This window comes from Staurois parvus, unplaced genomic scaffold (genome assembly GCF_062004578.1).
Source record: "Staurois parvus isolate SC_StPar_1 unplaced genomic scaffold, SC_StPar_1.0 ptg001158l, whole genome shotgun sequence".
Lineage (NCBI taxonomy): Eukaryota > Metazoa > Chordata > Amphibia > Anura > Ranidae > Staurois > Staurois parvus.
In genome coordinates this window covers 1,500,090-1,520,458 of record NW_028318954.1, presented here as the reverse complement: position 1 = coordinate 1,520,458, position 20,369 = coordinate 1,500,090, and the positions used below count along the sequence as shown (strand labels likewise).

General features: G+C 40.5%; 1 protein-coding gene across 1 annotated transcript in view; it reads right to left on the bottom strand.

Annotated features, from left to right (window-relative positions):
- SH3TC2 (SH3 domain and tetratricopeptide repeats 2) overlaps positions 1-6,456 on the bottom strand; it is a 144,825-nt gene extending 138,369 nt beyond the window's left edge. Inside the window, exon 1 of the mRNA XM_089659467.1 lies at positions 6,356-6,456. The gene's annotated coding sequence lies outside the window, so the exon portion shown is untranslated. The remainder of the gene's footprint in view (positions 1-6,355) is intronic.
- Positions 6,457-20,369: the final 13,913 nt, after the last annotated feature.

The following is a 20,369-nucleotide window of genomic DNA, read 5'->3' as shown; positions in this document are numbered from 1 at the left end:
AATGCACTTGTATAATAAAGCGATTGATAAACAATAACTTTTTCATTATTTGTAAGCAAATTTAGCACTTTACAGACTTCACAAATCCAATTTTTGTACTAAAGGGTTTTCTTTTTATCCAAGTTGTTTAGACAATTTTCAGAAAAAAAGTGATCTGGGTGGCTCTAGAGCTGCCTAATCACTTTTATGTGCCTCTGAAAGTTCCCCTCTTGTCAATGGTGCCCATTTTTCCAGGAAGCCTGGGACCACGGGATACTGCTCCTACAGCTACAGTAGGAGGTGATCGGCGAACATCCATTCCCCGATCTTCCTTGTGACTGTTGTAATGCCCTCCAGGCTAGCTACGTAGTTTTTTTGTCAGTCAGAGGCTTAGTCAGCCTGTGAGTGAGGCAGGAGTTCACCTCAAGACAGGCAAGGGAGATTCTGAAGGTCAGAGGTTCTGGAACCCTCCCACCTCTCCAGAAATCTGAGAGCTTACTTACAGGCAAGTCGCTGGAAAAGAGGATCTCCACTGCCTCAACATCTCCCAGGGAGGGCAGCCTGAGTAGCAGGGAAGGAGCCAGCCCAGTGTAAGGCCTGAAGGCAGCCATCAACCCACCAAGCTAGTGCACTAGTCTTTGGAGCTCTGCAAAGAGAGAGACTGTTGCTACACATACTTTTGTACATAGTTGCTGAGGAGTTTGTCCTCAAGTTCTGCAGATCCTTGGGCATCCCATATACCCCTAGACCCCATCCAAGTTCTTAGCCCCTAATAAAATCTCAAAAACAAGCTCGAAGACTGTTCTTTGACTCAGGGTGCAAGGTGTGGAAAACGTTTGTTGCTTAGCCACGCAGAGCAAAGGGGGACCCAAATCAAATGCAGTGGCCCCTAAGGGGGTAGTGCTACACTGAAGATTCTGGAAACAATGTGTATTATATCACTTCTGGATTCACAGCATCATTCGTTGTCTGCTGTAGCTGACAATGTAGCTAACAAAGCAAAATGTGTGCTTGAGTAGCTGCAGTGGAGGGCAGTGGAGAAATTGGGGGTCTAATAGACCCCTCATGTGCCCATATAGGGGACCTTTCACTTGCCCAATGCTATCAAATAGGGGGCTTCTTAGCCCCCTTGTGATAGCAATAAAGTTACATTTAAAATATAAAGTGTAAAAAATTATATATAACACATTCAAATAATTTTAAAAAACTAAACTATACTCACCCCAATTTAAATTCTCAGCGTAATGCAAGCATATGTATGTAAACATAAATTTCCCAACACATTTGAAGTATCACCACAAACAGAGTGAGAGCAATAATTCTAGAGCTTTAAATCTTGGTTAACACCGAATGTGAAATGGAAAAATTATCTGCAATTAATACTTCGTCCTATCACAAATTTAATACCCAATGGACCCAATGGCTAAACCACCCAAAATGTTCTGTACAATCCTGATGACATTTTACTAGTCGAATTACCGTCCAAACCAAGACTGGTATCTCCTCAATTACCCAGTTATATCCCTCCTCCCCCAATCCTCTCCTTCCCCACGCCCCCACCAAAACCCCCCTAACAACCCAACTCCCCACCAAGGTTCATCATAGATATATGAATACCTCTGATGATATTTCAAAACAAGATCTACCTACCATTGGGTGGAACAACAGCAAAAATACTCAACTATGTATCGTCTAATGTAATATTGTATGAATGAACCATATTTCACTCCCTTGTTTTTCTCTGAAAAATTTAATAAATATATTGAAACATAAATCTTCGTTAACTGTAAACTGATGACATGTAAAGGCTTTTATAGCATCGCCTATCACAAATTTACAGGCATGCATAATTTTAAGGCTTGACATGTTTGGTATCTATTTACTCAAAGCAACCCATCTTTTATATTTTAGAAAAAAAATTAGCATATTATAGTAAATCTCTCCAGTGGGGACACAGACAGCATGACACCACCAATAAATAGACAGTGCTATGCTAACCTACTCTGATCTGATCTATCTTTAATTCTGTCTCACATCTATTTGTATTTGCAAAAATGTGACAGGATAGTAATTGACTTCTAGACAGCAATGTGAATAAGCCCCAGAGTCTACGAAAAGTTGAAATGTAATCTTTTTTTGTTACCACCAAACAGTTTATTGTATGTGTTTTCATTGGGCATTCAGTAAACATGTCACAGCAACCACGTTTTATATCCTTATAAAAGTGTGAGCAATTCAGTGTTAAAAACAGAAACTTATTGCATTGATACTGATTTTCATTGGAAATCTGTGTTGTTTACAATGGCAAATGACAGTGGAATTATTAAAACATTTATAACAATGGTGAAGGGCAGCACCCAAGTACAATATTTAGATGGTTTGTATTTCATTTTAGTATTGTTTGCCCACCTTGGGACATCTGTGGATATATTTGGTGTCAGAACAAAAGAGGGAGTGGGTGCAAAACCTACTAAAGCTAGTTATATATTTAGCGAATTTTGTCTGCTTCCTAATGAACTGGCCAAAGTTTGATCAGTGGGTGGCCCTGTTGGCACCACTCCACCCAACATCCTTTGATTGAAAAATTGAAGGATTTGGGCAGAAAATTATCAGCCAATGCAGGCACTGATTGGGTATTCTGACAGGATATAGAAGCCACCGCAGGAGAGTCGACCTTCCATGCTGTTGAACACAGATGGAGGAATCTTTGTGATTTCTTTCATTCAGGCAATAGGCTGAATGAAAGCGATCTATGGGTGTGTGACCAGCTTCGGATATAACTAAAGGCAAAACAACTTTTTTTTTTTAGTTTTTGGTAGAGTGGAGATGGAGTAGGAGTAGGTTTTTATTAATGTCGGTGTCCCTATTGGAGAGATTCACCATCTTTATTTGTCCTGTTTACCATTATCATTGAAAGTGAAAGTAAAAGAAAATCCCCAGAAAAGTAATAGAGGGGAAATCTTCCGATGGACAATAGTTCTGGTGACTTGGGGGGCCTCAAGGGTTTCCCTAATTTGTAGGGATCTCCCTTCACTTCTTGTTGTGGCTATGGGACAGGAAGTGAAGGGAAATCTACATAATGGGACACAAATGGCAAAAAAAAAAAAAAAACACATGACGGGGGTTATAACCCTTCCTTAATCTATCCAAAATGGTTAAAAAAAGTTTTGCCCATAATTCTACTTCAAGAGCGTCACAATGCTCCTTCTAGTTTAAAGCAGCTATCTTCTCCAAGTTCTGCATATAAGAGTCAGCATGTTGCCTCTAATTACCACCATCTAGATTTAATTTTCTTTCTAGGTCTCATTCAGTGCATATTCAGTACTGTGTGGTGCATTGCAGTACATACAGAAAACATATTCACCTGTCCATAGAATCCAGCATTTTCTTGCTGCAATCTGCTGCTCTGCTTCCTCAGTCCGGGTCCCACATCTTCCTTTCGTACGTCATCAAGGACAACTATTTTTTCTGGGTTTGTAGGCTGCATTCACGTTTTGTGAGTTGAAATCACCAGTAGAATTTCAAATCACGGCAAGTGCGGCACATGTTTGGGTGCCAATATTCTTATTGGCACCCCAACTGTGATGCAATCCTGCCAAAAGTCATCCTAAAAGGTGCATGAGCTTCTTTTGCACAACAAATGCGCACAGGGCAGCCCATTCACTGTGCTTGACATGTGGAACTGTGTTCAAAATCACACACACAAAATTGCGAGCGCTCATTTTCGCTATGCGATATGTGAACAGGACCACAGCCTTCATTAATGAGCCACTAGGTAGCCCTCCAGCCTCCTGAAATATGTTACAGGGATATCCCAGGAGGCTGCAAAAGCAGGACATGTTATTCTCCCCTAGGCTAGAGTAAAAAAAAGTAACCAAAAAATGGTGTGTGTTTTTTTTTTAAATTTGAAGATAAGGAGTTTTCATGGAGGAAAAATCCAATTTGGGAGTAGAGGTCTGCTTTAAGCTAATAGTAACTGAGAGATTTGATAAAAAAAAGAGATTCTGAGGCTAACTTTTTGAATCAGTGTTGTTTACAACATGCACATCATAAGTCACAGCACAGAAAAACATTAGTTAATAATTAACATTTTTCATGCCAAAGCATGGTTTATGGCATAAGTTTACTTCTAACTCTTCCAAAAAAGCCCCAGGTTTAGACAAAATTAAATTCAGTGTCAGAAGACACAGGAGACCCATGGAGATGTCCATAATGTACATCGCAACTACATACTGGAAGTGAGTAAACTACTACATATCTACAGTTGTGACCAAAATTATTCAACCCCCAATGCTGTAAAGGGGTTTAGGGACTATAGTGTACATTTGGAATTGTATTCAGAATCAAATCCTACAAGGACGTTGTAACTACCCAAATGCAACTAAAATGACATCAATTGTTTATGTAATACAGTAGTAAATGGTTCTTATGTGGTTTCTTCATTGCCACAATTATTCAACCCCTTAAAGACTACCACTCTGAAGAACAGAGGTTCATACAGGTGCTTTCCATCAGGTATTGAAAACACCTGTGGATGTCACCGAGCAGCAATCAAGCATAATAAGCACCAATTAGGCAGCTTTAAAATGACTGTGATACTCAGCTCCTTCTAGACATTTACTGGTGTGGTTACAAACATGGTGAAGGCAAGAGAATGGTCCAGGAAGACAAGAGAAGAGGTGATTTCTCTTCACAGGAAGGGCAATGGCTATAAGAAGATTGCAAAGATGTTAAACATACCAAGAGACACCTTAGGAAGCATCATTCGCAAATTCAAGGCAAAGGGCACTGTTGAAACGCTACCTGGTCGTGGCAGAAAGAAGATGCTGACTTCGACTGCTGTGCGCTACCTGAAGCGTAGAGTGGAGAGAAGTCCCCGTGTGACTGCTGAGGAACTGAGAAAAGATTTGTCAGATGTGGGTACAGAAGTTTCAGCCCAGACAATAAGACGCACACTGCGTAATGAAGGCCTCCGTGCCAGAACTCCCAGGCGTACCCCCTTGCTGTCTCCAAAGAATAAGAAGAGTCGACTGCAGTATGCCAAAAGCCATGTGGACAAACCACAAAAGTTGTGGGATAGTGTTCTGTGGACTGATGAAACAAAATTAGAACTGTTTGGGCCCATGGATCAACGCTATGTTTGGAGGAGGAAGAACAAGGCCTATGATGAAAAGAACACCTTGCCTACTGTGAAGCATGGTGGAGGGTCAATCATGCTTTGGGGCTGTTTTGCTTCTGCAGGTACAGGGAAGCTTCAGCGTGTGCAAGGTACCATGAATTCTCTTCAGTACCAGGAGATATTGGATGGAAACGTGATGCAGTCCGTCACACACCTGAGGCTTGGGAGACGTTGGACCTTTCAACAGGACAATGATCCCAAGCATACCTCCAAGTCCACTAGAGCATGGTTGCAGAGGAAAGGCTGGAACATTTTGGAGTGGCCATCGCAGTCACCAGACTTAAATCCGATTGAGAACCTCTGGTGGGACTTAAAGAAAGCAGTTGCAGTGCGCAAGCCTAAGAATGTGACTGAACTGGAGGCCTTTGCCCATGAAGAATGGGCGAAGATACCCGTAGATCGCTGCAAGACACTTGTGTCAAGCTATGCTTCACGTTTAAAAGCTGTTATAACTGTAAAAGGATGCTGTACTAAGTACTAAGATTGAATGTCACTTGGGGGTTGAATAAAACTGATAATGCTGTGAGCACAGAAAAGACATTTGTGGTTATTTCATTATAACTGTTATGTTATATTTGTCTGACCTACAAGTGCCTCTTTAATGTAAATGTAAGCAAGATGACTGAATGATCAAAAGCAATGTCAAACTGGCCAAAACACTCAATTTCAGTGGGGGTTGAATAATTTTGGTCACAACTGTAGTTCTCTAGAATCACAGAAGAGCTAAAAATGTCTTCAATTATATAGTAATGGCAAACCTGCCCATTGTACCACATTTCCAAAGCCAATGGCATGTTTTGAAAATTAGTCCCAGATTTCAAGCATCACGAAATGTTTTTATCATCTGATTTTGCAAAGCTGTATTGACATTGTGAATAGAGACACAAAAATACATAAACCGATATTTATAACCTATATTGTTAAACACATTCATAAAATGAATAGTAGCTATTCAATGCCTCTTCTTGTCAAGTAACTTCTCGTAATAGCAACAATGTCACGTTTGTTAGTTCTATAAATATCTCCTCCCTATAGCACTATTGCTTATACAGCCCTGGTAGTGACAGCCAGAAATAAAGTAAGGTGTGTACACATGTCACAGAGCTTCCACCAACCTTGACCCCACGCTCTAAATAAATGCAGGATAGCCAAGCCAAATCATACCAATGCAAACAGAATAGTGCAGAGTCTGCTTACCAGGCCGCACTGCTTCCTCTGATCACTGCTGTTTGTGTAGTACTGAGCATGGCAAAGGAATGTCTTGACAGGATTTAGGTGTGTGGCTGTGTATATTTCCAAGTGGAGCCTGCACTGTTTTGTGAGCTGGGAGTATGCAACTCTCAACCCCTCCCTCCCTCACTGGGGAAGGAATGTCTCAGTAGTTCCTTATCACGCTTGTACCAGGGACCTGAATGCTTCCCAGATCCCCATTCTCTCTGACCACATCTCCCATAATGTCATTTTAACAATCCATTTGGCTAATGTGCTTGAGAATGCACTTTTGCAATTAGTCTTCTGTTTATGCAGAATGCATTGAGGCATTTAGGAAAAAGTCTTGTTTTACATTGATGAATTCATGTGGGCAAGATTAAAATGGTCATTTTGAAGTTACCCTGACATTTTCTTTATAGCCATTTGTTTTCTATTTAGGCCACAGACCCCTGGGAACTTCTACTGGCCATGAGAGTTATGGTCTTGCTGATGGGAAGTTTGATCGACACTGGAGAAAGCCAAACACGGAATATGTTCTTAAACCCAAGTTCTAGATACATCAATCACATACTTGATCAACTGCTGTTGTGTTTAATCCTTAATGCCCTACTTTCTAAAAGAAAAAAAAGGATAAGAAGATCCGCCTAACAAACATTTTATCTATAGGGTGTCTCCATTGCCTTGCAAGGTGGCCCTGGAACTACCCTTCTACAGCTGTACATGAGAGTCGACACAAACAGCCCATCAGTTCCCAAGCTGACAGCTAGTTTCACTCCTACATTTGTGATGTGTATAGTATTCACTCTCTATTGCCTTGCAAGGTTGCCCTGGAACTACCCTTCTATAGCTGTACATGAAAGTCGACACAGACAAACAGCCCACCAGTTCCCAAACTGACAGCTAGTATCATTCCTACATTTGTGATATGTATAGTATTCGCTCTCTATTGCCTTGCAAGGTTGCCCTGGAACTACCCTTCTATAGCTGTACATGAAAGTCGACACAGACAAACAGCCCACCAGTTCCCAAACTGACAGCTAGTTTCACTCCTACATTTGTGATGTGTATAGTATTCACTCTCTATTGCCTTGCAAGTTGGCCCTGGAACTACCCTTCTATAGCTGTACATGAAAGTCGACACAGACAAACAGCCCACCAGTTCCCAAACTGACAGCTAGTATCATTCCTACATTTGTGATATGTATAGTATTCGCTCTCTATTGCCTTGCAAGGTTGCCCTGGAACTACCCTTCTATAGCTGTACATGAAAGTCGACACAGACAAACAGCCCACCAGTTCCCAAACTGACAGCTAGTTTCACTCCTACATTTGTGATGTGTATAGTATTCACTCTCTATTGCCTTGCAAGGTTGCCCTGGAACTACCCTTCTATAGCGGTACATGAAAGACGACACAGACAAACAGCCCACCAGTTCCCAAACTGACAGCTAGTTTCACTGCTACATGTGTGATGTGCATAGCATTCACTCCCCAACCAGAATTTCAGGAAATTATGCAGCAGACGTCCTCATATGAAAAAAAATGTTTGGGAGCACAATAAGCTAAACATGCTTGAAAATGCTGCTAGTAAAATTGATTTAGAGGGAAGCAGAAAAATAGGTCAGGGTTCAGTACTGCTGGTATGTATTAGAAGATGCTATGTTCATATGGCAGGCACTATGACATTGGGTTGTGGCAAGTCCATGGTGGCTGGTGACCCTCAGAAACTCATCTGCCACGTCACCAGTTGGCATACATAGATGTCAGGAGCATCTAGCACTCCTGATCCATCACTAAGGATCTGACCCTGATCATCCTGAACCTTGCCTGCCTGTCATTGAACCACTCTACCTGTCCGCCAAATGCAAGTACCTATGTGCTGTGCTCAGTTCGCACCTGCTCCAGCATGGTGGCCAGGCACTATAGCATTGTGTACAAGTCCTGCGGGCAACCAAGTGCCAGTAGGCCTGCTTGCCTTAAGGGAAAGGGGCTGCTATAGGTGAAGAACACAGAAGCCAGCTATAGTGTCTCACCATGTGTACTGCTTGATCTTGCAGTCATTGCAAAGAAGAAAATGGTTAGTATTTATGGAAAAATCTTTCATACAAAAAAATAATTTTCAAGCCTTTCTTATCTCTATGAATCGCTTACTTTGAGTCTGCCACCTTACCTTTCAAACCAAAGCGACTGACTTTTACAGCACTCCCACTCCTTCATCAAAAGCTATCACCCCAAAATTATATTATTATTATTATTATTATACAGTATTTATAAAGCGCCAATGGTTCGCCCAGCGCTGTACATTACAAAGGGGGACAGAACATGTGACAGAACAATACCAATACAATGCAAAACATGAGGGGATCGAGGGCCCTGCTCTTTCGAGCTTACAATCTAGGAGATGAAAATTAATGGAGTAATATATTTATATAAGTACCTGCCTTTTTCTTGTTATAAGCCACCTATAATACCCAGAAAACTAGCACTCAGACTGGGGGAGAAAAAAATCAGTTCTTGAAGCCACTCAGGCTACACTGAAGTGCGCATGTGCTAGCAATGAAAACACTGACAGGAGGATGGGTAGGAGTAAGCAAGGTTACGAAGCTGAAGATGTGATTTTGACCAAGGTGCGCTGCTCTAGTGGAAGTTCCAGAATCACAAACCTTTGGTAGATAACATGTTCTACTGACAACAAATTCTCTTTTTTTTTTCCTGTGTAATAGAGTCGTAAATGAGAGTAAAAACCTCACAAATGGGCACAGACAGGAAAAAAAAATAACACTTTTATTAGATAATAACAGTTTTATTAGTTTATATTGCAAGCTAGAGCTATGATAAGGGTTTGTAAAACACCATTGCTTTGGTACTATATACACTATATTGCCAAAAGTATTGGGACACCCCTCCAACTCATTGGATTCAGGTGTTCTAATCACCTCTATGGCCACAGGTGTATAAAATCAAGCACCTAGGCATTTCTTTGTGAAAGAATGGGTTGTTCTCAGGAGCTCAGTGTATTCAAGTATGGTAACGTGATAGGTTGCTACCTGTGCAATAAGTCCATCCATGAAATTTCCTTGCTACTAAATATTCCACAGTCAACTGTTAGTGGTATTATAACAAAGTGGAAGCATCTGGGTACAACAGCAACTCAGACACAAAGTGGTAGGCCATGTAAAATGACAGAGCGGAGTCAGCACATGCTGAAGCACACAGTGCACAGAAGTCGTCAACTGTCTGCAGAGTCAATAGCTAAAGACCTCCAAACTTCATGTGGCCTTCATATTAGCACAACAACAGTGCATAGAGAGCTTCATAGAATGGGTTTCCATGGCCGAGCAGCTGCATCTAAGCCTTACATCACCAATTGCAATGCAAAATATCGGATGCAGTGGTGTAAAGCACGCCACCACTGGACTCTAGAGCAGTGAAGACATGTTCTCTGGAGTGACCAATTATGCTTCTCTGTCTGGCAATCCGATGGATGTGTCTGGGTTTGGCGGTTGCCAGGAGAACGGTACTTGCCTGACAGCACTGTGTCAAGTGTAAAGTTTGTTGAGGGGGTATTATGGTGTGGGGTTGTTTTTCAGGGGTTGGCCTTGGCTCCTTAGTTCCAGTGAAGGGAACTCTTAAGGTGTCAGCATACCAAGACATGTTTCATGCTCCCAACTTTGTGGGAACAGTTTGGTGATGGTTCCTTCTTGTCCCAACATGACTGCTCACCAGTGCACAAAGCAAGGTCCATAAAGACATGGATGAGTGAGTTTGGGGTGGAGGAACTTGACTGGCCTGCACAGAGTCCTGATCTCAGCCCGATAGAATACCTTTGAGATGAATTAGAGAGGAGACACCAACATCAGTGCCTGACCTCACAAATTCCGGAAGAATGGTCAAACATTCCCATAGACACACTCCTAAACCTTGTAGACAGCCTTCCCAAAAGAGTTGAAGCTGTTATAGTTGCAAATAGTGGGCCAACTCAATATTGAACTCTATGAACTAAGACTGGGATGCCATTAAAGTTCATTTGCGTTTAAAGGCAGGCGTCCCAATACTTTTGGCAATATAGTGTATGTGGCATTTACAATAACACAGTTTACATCACTGAGACTGTTTTATTAAGAATTATTAGCTTATTACCAAACATTTAAAAGCAGTTTAAACAAGTCAGAGGTTGAGAAATGTTCCCATACAAGGGTCCATGTTGGCTGTTGGCACCCCATTTACATTCTATCACTAGAACACAGTTAATAAAGAAATAAAAACTTCAGAGCTTTTTTTTAAAGCTACATTAAAGTGGCCATCGGACGTTTACAGGTTTTGTGAATTCAGCCTTTATAATGCCAAATAATTACCTAGTCATAGTATGGAGTGATAGGATCCCTGCCAAGTCTGTACTGGATAATGTGGTTAGATAGTGATCATTATTGGTTTATCTGAGGTTATTTTCTAACCACAGTAATAGGACCCATTTATTTCACTACTAATCTATCTGTTCACCCAGGTGCCACATAAGAGTGGTGCCCAGTTTTGCAAGCCTACTGTTAACAGACCCATTCTACGTCATGTGTGGTTAAAGTAGCTTTTTCACTGTTACCAGCCAAGGACAAATACCAACATAGAACATGTCCTTAATTTCTTGATTGCATACTTTTAAATTACAGTCTTCATTTACAGTATTAAAAGTATAATTTCAAACACTTTCTTACACATACAGTATATAATGAGAAAATTGTAATGCATATTATTAGCTCTTAGATGTGGGGGCTGCTTTAGTTTTAATTTTTTCAAGCTATGAACATGTAGATAGGCTAATTTTGATACCCAAGCACAAAGCCGACCTCTCCTTTATCTTGCCCTGCTCCTTTCCATAAGCCTCTTCAAACATTCCAGGCCATAGACCTTTATATCATGAAGAAGGAATGGCCACACAATAGTTAGCTTCACTGCACTTTACTGGTGCTGTTCGGGGAATGGCAACACAGTCACATCACTGGGACATACAGTACATTCCGGGGTCACTTGAAATACACAGTCACATAAAGTGGACGATCTGCAGGATTCAAAAGTGAAAGCACATGCAGCACCTAACAGCCATCTCCCCACAGTTTCCCCTCTGCCCAGGGTCATAAGTACTCACAGGATTGTGTTCTCTGTAGACACCTCCTAGCAGTGTCTTGAGGGAAGCAGCCTTATAAAGGGATCTCCAGCCTGGCCTGCAAGGCCTTTTGCAATCCACCCTAGATCCCTCCTCCTTAAGGGACAAAATGACTACAGCTATCGCCTCCTGCATATAGGTCCACTCCACCCAACCTCCTGCCTTGTTCAGGGCCTGCGTGTCTTAGTTACATGCTCACAGGTGTGGGGTGTTTGGCTCCCATGCACCAAGTTTGTGTGTGTCCCTCCCCACCTGGCTTATATGTGGGTGCTGACTCACCCTTGACATCACTTTGGAAGGACTCTATCTAAAAGGTGCCTAACACCTAGTGTCACTATCTGAAGCACCAGCCACCTGGTGGCAAAGTAGCTAACTGAATCTGCCTACAAACATTTTTAGCAAGTACAGAGAAATACCTATTGATCTTGTGACAAAATGCAGTGCCTTTGTCAATTTCCATGATATGAACAAGAAGCAAAAACCACATTATCTTTGGTGATGAACAAAGGCAGACGTGTTTGCAGTCCAGCCTGGATTGGAACTGCTAATCTAGCAGTTTTTATCCGACAGGGTGGTTAAAAAGAAGTTAAAAGGTAGATCAACTTCTGTTCAACTGCAGTGGTCACACATGGATCAAAATTTAGCAATTCCCACTTTACCAACCGAATTTCATTTCATCTATGTCCACTTTTTATAGTTTTGTAAAACTAGACTGCTAACTAGTAGTAAATGTTGTTTATTCAAGAGCTGGCAATGATAAGACACTTGCACACTGTACTCTGACCCTTTTCCTATCTCAACCTATTGTGGAGTACAGCAATTTAGCACAGACATTTCGCCCTGGTCCTCTTAAGCCATCCTTAAAGTATGAACTTTATAATGCGGTTAAACATAAACCTGACACATAAATACAAAGGAAGCACAAATGATTTACTATTCGCACATTCCTTTTCAAAAAGCTGCAAGGAAATCACCCATGTAATATAGAAATAAACTTAAGACTTAGCATTATGTGCGCAGACTTAGCATTATGTGTTTATTTAGAAATATACATAAACACACACAGTATATATATATATATATATATATATATATATATATATATATAATTTATTTATTTTTTGTTTAATTATTATTACAAATAATAGTTTAAATCAATGTAGGCCCATGAAACTGGTTTTTACAGAATATTCTGGGTTTTCCAAAGCTGTGTGTATAATATTAGCTCTCGCTATTGAATCCTGTTAGCAACAGGTTGGCCTGGTAAAACTTAAAAGAAGCCCAGAGCCCCATCTGCTGGCTTGAAATCAAAATCATAGCTTTCCTATTTTTGCTCAACCAAAAATGGAAGTCCTCAACATAAAAACTAGATCATATTTTTACAAAAACATGTACATTCAGTTTAATAGAACATGCTGTAAGGAAATAGTAGCTCCCTTTAGGCAGTAGTTGGTCCTGCCTTTCTGTTGCCTGCTCAGTGCTCCATCAAAAGGCTTTCTGTTTATAGGTGCATGCCTTCACCACCAGTTGATTTTAAGAAAGCATTTTAGTGAAGTTGCAAGGTTGCGGGTGGTTAAAATTATGACATCACAGAACTGTGCTTCACAAATCACTGCTGATCTCATCATCAACCCAGATTTTTTTTCTTGGATTCTGCTGTTCATTTCCGTCTTTGACTTGTACATGAACCTGTCAGTCTAACCTGTGTCCATATAATCTTGCCTGATCCTGTGCTTGTTTTTGAAGTACACTATTATTATTATACAGGATTTACATAGCGCCAATAGTTTGCTCAGCGCTTTACAATATAACAGGAGACAATACAGCAACAATATAGTTCAATACAAGAGGGAAAAGAGGGCCCTGCTCCTTGGAGCTTACAATCTGTATTTAGGCTCCATACACACTGGGCATCTTAATAACACTGGTAACACTAGCTGTGCAAAGTCACCTTAAAATCATGAGTTTTTCAGCATGTTTCCATTAGCAATTAGCCGCCTTTTTTGCATTTGCTTTTTTTCCATTTTTTGTAACCCAAAAAAATATTTTTTTTGCTCACGTTTTACCACATTTTGCTGCATTTTTCAGCGTTAGAGCATTTTTACAGATAAAAAACTCCTCTAGAAACCCACTAGTTCAGGGTTTTTTTTCCAGCCAAAAAACACTGATTACAGTCTATGTGTGCATGGACACATAGGAAAACATGCTAGGGAGTTCACTGGCTGTAGAAAAAAATGCCAAAAGCCAAAAACAGCAGCTGTGAAAACATCCAGTGTGCATGAGGACTAACTGTCAATATTGTACTTTGCTTATCTACTCAGGCAAAAGCATGATCTGAACACTGTAATCATTGTTGCTGTGTTCTGCTAGTTAGGTCTGCTCAGTATGTTAAGCTGCTACCAACCTGATAGCTCCCTCTGCATCCAGACAGCTTGAGAGACTTCTAGAAAATAGGCATGGAGCTATGCAGTTGGCAGCATGAATATTGATACAGCCCTGGCCTATCTCAGAAAGAGAGGCTCTAATGGCATATTGGGTGACTGTATATATTCAGTGAGCACACTGAGCTCTGGGTCTTTCCTGTATAGGATTGTTTCAGCCTAGCGAGGGCATGCTGATCAATCTGCTGTCGCAGGCCTCAGCTGGGTGACATGAGGGCCTGAATGCTAAAGCTGAAGGGACGTCTACTGAACATCTGGTCTGTTAACACAAAGGATGGCAGTCAGCTGTCCTTGGACCTTGTGAATATGGACAACTCTAAAGGATCTTAGAGACTGTGTGCTATATAAATCCCCCTGGTGCTAGGGAGTCAGTTGTGGGTCTAGCTAAAGAGGACATCGGCTGGTGTCCCGAAGAGCTTTGTCCACTTAACCTTCTACTTAAAAGGGACTGCTGAAGTCTACGGTTTGCTTCGAGTACAGACTTCATCATGGCTTATCCGAAAGAATACCTAAAGTTCTCAACTGTACACAGTTCTTGTTTTTGAAGTATCCCACCTAATTCCCTTAACTCTATCCATGTTCTTAAAAAATAAAAAAATAACACCCCTAGACTGGACATTGAAGAAACACATGAATGAGCTTATGTGCCTGGCTGCGGATCTAAGCTTTTGGGGAACACCTGGACAGAATTCCTCTGGCTCCTACAGGAGTAGCGCTACAATAACATAAGGAATGAATCCGAATTTAATTTTGTTCCATTCATTACGTTCAGATGCACGCGGCTTCAGTCGATATCATTCAATCAGCTCAGTCCATTTGTCTTTGTGGGTTAGACTAGCAGAGTTCATAAGTAATCTCCCAAAATAACAAATAACATGTTAAAATGATTATAGCCAATCTTCCAAAATAATGTCCAAAAATACGAATCGATTTGGAACAATGGATATACGAAAAACCGCTATGAAACAATTTCCAAAAACAAATCATTCTAAATCATAACGAATATGACAAAGGGAAATGATTTACTTGAGGAATGAATCCAAAACAAAGCAAAACAAATTTTTCCATTATGCACATCACTTTAGGAAATGCTCTGTGTCATGAAAGTGAAACTACTCTTCCTACCTGCTTTTTCACCTCTCCATACCAATCATTCCTGTTATGCTTCTCAAAAAACATGCTCACCTGTCCAATTAATCCAGCATTATCCCCTATTCAGGTGCCATAGCTTTTCATATGTTGTCATCTTCGTCTTCTCAGTTGGAAATCTCTTGCCGGTTCTGGCATCCTGGCCCCCCGATAACGCAATCCAGCTCTGCCCTCTAGTCACTCTGGGTATTGTCTCCTGCAGCCCCCTAAGATTTGTGACAGGACATCTCAGGAGGCTGCAGAAGCAGAACACATTATTCTCCCCTAAGCAAGGATGGCAACCGGGATGCCTCAATAAATGGCTATTATTATTGTGAAGGGGGGCTGAGGGATTAAAAGTCTATTTGCAGACTGAGCTTACTCTTTCAATGTCTTGGTAAATACTATATCTCAAACCTCCACACAAAACTGTTGAGAGAACTTTTCATTATGTTTTACCTTTGGCTTTCTTCTAGTATGTTTACTGACATTTAGTTTAGGAAAAAAAAATCTTACTGTTCTCCTGAAGGATGAATCAGAAAGGAAAATCTGCCATCCATCTATTCAGAACTAATGATTCAGGCAGAGACACAAATATGGAAAATAACTAGTTATTACCCAGTTTTATAAATAGGTAGGCTTTGTATTTCTGTACTAACCCTTTTGCTGCTAGGCTTTGCTGCATTCTGAATGTGCTGAACTGAAAAGTGTTATGGGGAAGGCAGACCAATTCTGCAACTCTTTAATGGACTTCAAAGTGTTTATATTCTTTCTTTAAAGAAAGGGAGGCTGCAAATACTGAGAATATTTATATGCAGCAATCTCTACAGTATGTATTAATAGAAAAGGTTCCCCTCTTCATGCAGCTTTTGGGTTTTCCTCAAAGCTATGCATTTTAATCTAATTTTCTAGTAGTATGTTTTCTCTAAAGGGGCCATATAGTACATACTTCGTATAAGAACAAGAGCAGAGAGAACTGTATTGGAATCAGGTTGTGTCAGGTAAGAACCTCAGAGATTTTTTAAACATTTTCTGATGTTCTTAGTTTTTTAAGATATACAGTACAGTGAATATGGTTAGCTTAAAGTAGATGTAAATCCAATCACTAGCATCTCATAAAGGATTTAACATGTTAATGTCATTTCATAAGTCATTCTCAGTATTTAAATCTGCAGTTTCCATTAAAATATCTAGAGAGCCTGCCATGAAGATCCCTGTTTAGGCATTTACTGTTATGGGGTAACAATGCTCTATACCTGTTTCCCATTTAAGATAACCATACACATAGAGCATTAGGCTGAATGATTGAAAATAATCTAACAGATGCCTCCATCATCACTACACTGCGTTTATGGATGAACCTCCCACTGCAGCTATCAAAATACCCATAATACCGACTGTATCTGATTAGATGCAGCTGCTATCTGGACACCAATTTTCCACTTGGCTCCTTCAATTTTCCAACCCGGGGAAAGCGCCAACCACGATGAAGTCTCATCCAGTTCATCAGAAAATAGCCAAAATTCCTACATTATATGTCTAGCTTAACTCTCTGGCCTTGTCACCCTGTCAGACAGACTTGAAACTACAAATGGTCATTTCAACACACATTACACATTTGTGATCCATTGTTGTCACAATCAGTAAACCCACCATGAGAAACACCATGCAATCATAACTGGAGTGCATACATGTAGACAAGAAGTGGTTGCAAAGAAGCTAAAGGACATCAGCAATAATTTGATGCAAAAAAGTATGAAAAAAGGGGAAAACAATTATTTTACTTAGCAAGATGCCTTATTGAATAAACTAGTGTATCATTTTTGAAAAAGTACTCCTTTAACAGTTGCGTTTATTGAGATCGTACAAAAGTATAACATAGCAAGGTACGTATGGAAAAGTACTCCTATTAGAGAGAATAGTTCACTGTAAATGAAGACACTTACCGAATGTTGATGTTTGCCTATGTAAAGCTTTCCAAAAGGAGTAAGTTGTTCTTTCTTGAGCATAGCAGATGTTATACCAAGACTCAATGCTGGTATCAGAGTTGTTGTTCTTGGACAGTCTGGAGAAAATGCCTCCGCGTCTCTGACCTTCCATATCCATTCTGTTTCAGAAAGTCTATAAGATAACAACTATCCAGTCTTGAGTCATGATTGCCCTGAAAAGACTGAAAGCTTTGCAATGTAAGAATCTTTCCCGTCTCCAGAAAACATGAATTATTAAAGTCAAATCAATAGTTATACTCCTTGTCAGGTGCAACTTACGGGTATCTATCCAGAGTGGTTATGCTCCAGTCTTGCTTTCCATAGGTCCTAATGGACTCCACTCATAACATACAGCATAAAAGAAAATGCAGACTAACCAGCCTCTAAAACAAAAAAATACAAAACAAGAATGAACACAATGGAAGTTGAAACAAAAATAAACAGGTTTAAAACTCGTTCTGCTGTCTGAGAAAAAATAAGCTGTCTTTAGCTAGAATTCAAATGCTAATGGTAATTTGTCATTTGAGACATTAGAATCTCAAAACTTGAAACAAGTCATTTTTGTACACAAGTAAAACCAAAAAATATTGCGCTTCTAGACATAGGGAGGAAAGCCAGATTAGATCTAATCAATGTGGGTTGTTTTCTCTGCAAAGGCAGAACATGTATTGGTCTACATGATAGCAAGAGGTTCTATAGTTCAAGCTCACCAAGCCAGTCTGACCAGTTCAAACAATTTCTGAGCAGTTGAGGTGCCAATGTGTAACATATGACAGAAAGGAGGTAGCTGGACAGGATTTATATAGTAAGTCGGAAATATCACACAGTAACCTGTTCTGAGATATAAATATATTCTGGAAAGGGCACGCAAAGGTTTCTGTCTCAGGATTTTGTAACAAGCCATAATAAGGTGTTATGAGTTTACAGGTTCCTCTGCTACAGGTCCCTCCGTTACACTGTTAGCTATGAAAAAATGGCCAGTCATCACTGCGCTCTCCCAAGCTAGTTTGCCAGAGATCAAACAATTATGTCTATGTAAATCTATTTTATTAAGTTTCGGAAAAAGTGCAGACTATATATTACTCATATTAGGTTATTATTTACATCTGTGTTATTGCAGAGATTTCTCTTTACTTATAAAAGGATATCTCCCTAGAAGGAGTCACTAAAATAGGTTTTCTTCACCATTTGTTTCAGTGACAACTCCAAAATTTTGTATTTCCCTTACCCAAGACAGCAGTCACCACGTCCAAAAGATAGGTGGGATCTTTTAATCAGGAACACAGACAACAATTAAAAAATAACTGACTGGGATTTCTATCTGAAGCTTGAAAAAGTCTGGGCTTTACATACAGTTTTATCTTTTGGGTAGTTCGGCGGTAAGAACAACTGCTGCAGCTATTATGGCTTGGGGTGGAGGCTTTCAAAATTGTAACAGAAAAGTAGGAACACCCCAAAGAGCATGGCAACACCCAAAACTCCAAGGTGCCCATCAGAAACATAAATGAAATAATAGCTTGTGTAGGCTTACATTTTAACCCCTTGCCCTCCAGAGGATTTACCCCCCTTCCTGACCAGGCAATTTTTTGCGTTACAGTGCTGCGTTACTTTAACTGACAATTGCTCAGTCATGCAATGCTGCACCCAAATTAAATTTACCTTTTTTTTCCCATGAATAGAGCTTTCTTTCGGTGGTATTTGATTGGCTGTGCGGTTTTTAGAAAAAAAAAAAGACAGACACTTTTGGGAAAAAAAACAATATTTTTGACTGCTAGTAAACATGTCCAGTAAAACAACTTAAAAATATCAAATTTCGTCATAAATGTAGGCCAAAATGTATTCTGCTACACGTCTTTGCTAAACAAAATCCCAATACGTTTAAATTAATTGGTTTACGTGAAAGTTATAGCATTTACAAATGGTGGTATATATACTGGGATTTATTTTTTATTTTTACTAGTAATGGCGGCAATCAGCGATTTATAGCGGGACTGTGAGACTGCAGCGGGCATTTTGACACTGGGGGGAACTGACTTGATGTCACTGACATCCCCAGTGACACCAATACAGTGATCAGTGCTAATAAAAAGAACTGACCCTGTACTAGTGGCACTGGGCAGGAAGGGGTTAACATGTGGGGCGATCAAAGGGTTAACTGTGTGCTGTTTACTGTGTGCTGTGTGTTTGTGCTTCATTGTAAGCACACTGCTTTACAAGGCTCTGCTATGCAAAGTCATGCATTGCAGTGTGCAGGAGCTGACAGGGGAGAGAACTGTAATGTTTACTTACAGTTCTTTCCTTCCATTGGTAATGCTCCTCGATCACCAGGTGCCGGCAAGTAATCACCGGCCAGGACCCGTGATTGACTGCCGAGGTCCCCTACCCAGAAAAGCAAAATCATGTATATATACGTGATTTTGCGCACCCATGCTGCCCTATAGCAGTATTACTGCTATAGGGCGGATGGGAAGTGGTTTAACTCTTAGAGTTTAAAGTGTAGTTTTGAATAGGTATTGGAAAATAAAGCAGGCAATATAGGTATCTGCAGGTAACAATATCAGAATGCTCTACAAGATCAATATCAATCTTGTAGAGCATTATGTAAACCCCATAGCCAGACATTATGGGGTTTATTTACTAAAGCTGGAGAGTCCAAAATCAGACTCCCTTCTGCATAGAAACCAATCAGCTTCCAGGTTTCATTGCCAAAGCTTCATTGAACAAGCTGAGGTTAGAAGCTGATTGGTTTCTATGCAGAAGGGAGTCTGATTTTGGACTCTCCAGCTTTAGTAAATAAACCCCTATCTGTCAGCAGTTGGCTATACCAAGACCATGGCTACAGCTGCGGCCATGATCTTCATGTTATTTTTTACAGCCAGTTGTTTAGTAAGAGTGATTCAAAAGACTTTACAGCCATTCAATTATTTTTCCTTGCTGTGAAGGGCTGTCTTGTTACCCACGGTAGTTCCAGGGCTCTCCCGATCTTCTGGGGAAGGTATGACCTCAGCTGAGCAGCTGAGCCAGTTTCACACAGAGGAGATGGAGGGACATCCATTCCCTGTTCTCAGTGACAAATGAAACCGGAAGCAACAATGATATTGTCACCTTTGGCTTCAGTGCTGTCATTCCCTGGCTGTTACAGCAGGAATGCAGTTGATCAATGTGCTTGGTCAGCTGCTTTGAAGGGCAGGAGAGACATTGGGGGTCTAATAGACCCCTGATATCACCATAAAGAGTACCTGTAATTTACCTGTACTATAACATAGAGAACTGGTTAGTCCCTT